The sequence below is a fragment of the Pteropus medius genome, unplaced genomic scaffold, assembly GCF_902729225.1.
Source record: "Pteropus medius unplaced genomic scaffold, Ma_sr-lr_union100, whole genome shotgun sequence".
NCBI classification, from domain to species: domain Eukaryota; kingdom Metazoa; phylum Chordata; class Mammalia; order Chiroptera; family Pteropodidae; genus Pteropus; species Pteropus medius.
In genome coordinates this window covers 31,907,185-31,910,883 of record NW_024354875.1, presented here as the reverse complement: position 1 = coordinate 31,910,883, position 3,699 = coordinate 31,907,185, and positions in this window count along the sequence as shown.

Here is a 3,699-nt window from a genome sequence, read left to right as displayed (position 1 = left end):
TGAACTAAGCCAAGACCCTGAAGTAGTCCCAGGATGGGGACATCTTTGGCTACAAGCAAAAGCAGAGACAAATCCTCTCTGAAGAAGAGCTTTCCCAGTTTGAGGCTATGGGACTCTCATAGATTAAGATCAAACAATGAGCTCACAATCAAAGACCACCAATCTTATTGAGAAGGCAAGGCAAGCTACCATTACTGAGAATCTGCATAAACAAAATATAGAAAAGCAATGAATAAAATGTTTAAGAAATAAAGGAATGAGAGTCAGTTCCAGGTAGAATAAACACCTAGATAAGAAAGGCAAAACTATAGTGTTCCAGGACAGTTAAAAATTTATAAAAGAAGATGCAAATTATAATAACCATAAAAGATTGATAATTTAACCACATTAAAATCAAGAATTTCTGTTCCTCAAAAGACTCCATTATTATTAGACATCATTAGAATAAAGAAAGAAAAAAGATAGAAGATATTTGCAATATATATAAGTAGCAAAGTCTGGTAAACATTATTACAAATGAATGGGACAAACAGCCACATAAAAAATGGGTAAGAGACTTTAACAAGTACTACACAAAAGGTAATCTCTAAGTGACCAACAAACAGACAAAGAAGAGCTCTACCTTTAGTAATTAGGGACATACAAATTAAAACCACAATGGGATACACAGCTATCAGAATGGAAAAAGCCTGACAATATTAAGTGTTGGAAAGACAATGAAGCAACGGGAACCACCAAATACTGTTTGGGACTGTAAATTGATATATCTTCCTGAAAAATCATGAGATACCCAATAGAGTTGAACATATATGTAGTCCCTGACATAACTATTTAAATCCAAGATACACACACACACACACCTCTTAGAGAAATGCATGCATATGTGCTTTTAGATGTATTACAAATACATTCATGGTGGTATTGTTAATAATTGGCCCCAAACTATAAATAATCCAAATGTCCACCAACCATAGAATAAATACATTTTGATACAACTGAATATTATACAATAATAAAAATCAAATCAAATGCAACAAAAGAAACAAGTTGGAGTTACATACAACAATGTAAATGAATCTTATATACTTAATGTTGAGTAAAAACACAAGACACAAAACAATATATACAATGTAATTATATACTTAAAGTTCAAAAAGAGGCAAAAATAAACCCTTCTGTTTAGAGAGAAATATAGAGGTACTAATCACATTTATAAAGAAAAGTAGGGAAATTATTTTAAGTCAGGATAACGGTTACATCTTGGGAGAGGGATAGAATTGTGATCAGAAAGGCATACACATGTAGTTCTAGGATGCTGATAATATTCTATTTCTTGACCTGGAGTATCACTTATGTTGTTATTTGTTTTGTGGCTATTTTTTGAATTACACTTTTTTTCTGGGATGCACATTGTATTTCACAGTTTAATTTTTTCAAAAAAGGAAATAAAGGAAACCATTGCTAAGATGAACCAGCCACAAGAGAGTATCAGCAATATACAGGAAATTCAAGGAGGAAAGTAGAATGTTTCAAGTACTAATGGAAAATTAAGCTAAACTGACCAAATGCTGAACCATAAAGTAAGTCTCAACAAATTTCAAAGAATCCTTTAGATATTAAATATCACAAAAAGATGTTATACACAAGTTTATGATTATACCTTTGAAAAATTAGATAAAAGGGACAGATTTCTAGCAAGACACAATTCTCCAAAAGTGACACGAGAAACTAGATAATTCAATAACTCTTAAATAAATTGAATCTGTAATTTCCAATCTTCTCAATGAAAGGAAGGGTTTGCTTCTATTACTAGTATTTTCTCTTGGTCATTGGTCATTTTTCCCCCCCTGCTTCTTTACATGTCTAATAATCTTTTATTCTTTGGCAGAACTTGTGTGTAAAAGATGGCTCCAGCTGTTATCTCCCATTAGTGATAGGCAGATTGAAGGATGGATCACATCAATCCTAATAAGTGGTTGAGTTGGGTCAGGGCTTTTAAGAGAGGAACATCTTAAACATTTTATTTGTAAACACTGAGAGTTTATAAAGTCTCTGCTTCCTCAGACTGAAAACCTATAGTTCTGTCCTTCAGAGGTTTGAACTTAGCTCTTTAGCCTATGACCCCATTGTTCTTGGCTAAGTTGTATACCCCCAAAATGCCTATGTTTAAGTCCCTGTTAAACTCATCTAACAATTCGAATATTAATCTGTAGATTTTATTTTCTAAGAATTCAAATAATTCAATTTTATTATTTCCTCTATCTTTAATCTCGTTATTTTTCTTGCCTTGTTGTATTTGTTAGGACCTCCAGTATGTTCCTGATTTCAGAATAAACAACTTTAACATTTCATCATTAAGTATTATGTTTCCTAGCTTTTTTTTTATAGATACTCCTTACCAAATTAAAAAGTTTCCTTCTATCCATAGTTTGCTAAGGATTTTTCTAATGACTTCATGTAGAATTTTATCAGTTTATTTTACATAAGTTCTGATACAGATTCTAAGATGGAAAAAGTTAATAAATCCTCAAAAAGTCAGACAAGTTTATAACACAATCACTATTTTGCTGTCACCTATTAGAGTCAATATTTATAAAATAGTGGGTATTAATTTCACTGGACCATGGAATGTGTATCCATCATTGTAGGACCATGTGAAAATCACATCCATCTGAACTCTAGGGAAACTTACTTAAAAATTATGGAATAGATAAAACCTGGACTGGTATGTCGGCAGTACCTTGGTGTTTCCCCCATACTTCTTCCTAGGAGTAGATGAAATCTTATTCCTCCAGCTCTAAATAAGGCCAGTGGCTGGAGCTCGCTTCTCTCACCAACTCCTACTGGGAATGGTCTCCCCACAATATCCCTTATAGCTCTCATGCTCACCCCCACTCCAAGAGCAGTTCCCAGCCTTACATTTGTGAACAAACTTAGAATCAAATTGCCTCTTGTTTTCAGGCTATTTTGAGGGAACCCATAGCTAAGACATCTCTCAATCTTTCACAGATATTTTGTCCACTCAATGGAATTGACAGCAATACTTAGTGACCTGATTTTAGCAAGTCTTTCCGAAGCACTGAATGTCTTTAATAGAAAATTTTCTTTTCAAAAAAACTCACGTGTCATGGATTAATGCAATAAATAAATTATATAATGACAGTAACACACACAGCCAGCAAGAAGAGGTTTAGAAACAAACACAATTGCTCTTGGTAGGTATACCCATGAGTACGCCTGAGAGCAGGCATAAGCCTGGAGATTAATTTCATTTGGCTTGTATAGTGGTTTAAATCAGAATTTAGAGTCATCATTTAAAAACTGAAATATTTACCATAAATGAAGATTTATACCTTTTTTAAAAGTCGTAAGACCTGTAACACTGGACTCATGTAGAAATGAACCCAGACAATTATGAAGTCCGAGTCTGTTGACGAATGTTAAACCCAGGAAACTGACCTTCACTTTACCCAGTCTCACAGTAAAAAATGAAGAATGTTCTGGGATTGCTTTTTACTAGCTCTACCTGGTTAATGGTAGGCATGGAGTCAGATAAGGATAAAATTCTCCATGATCAGGCAAAATTGAGCAGCTTGTACCTAGAGAAGCCTCACTCCATGTAAGTGGTACCACCATCAGCTTTAGATTCTTGTGAGAATTTGTAATGCCTGTACTTCGAGCATGCTTTGTGGTCCCCTA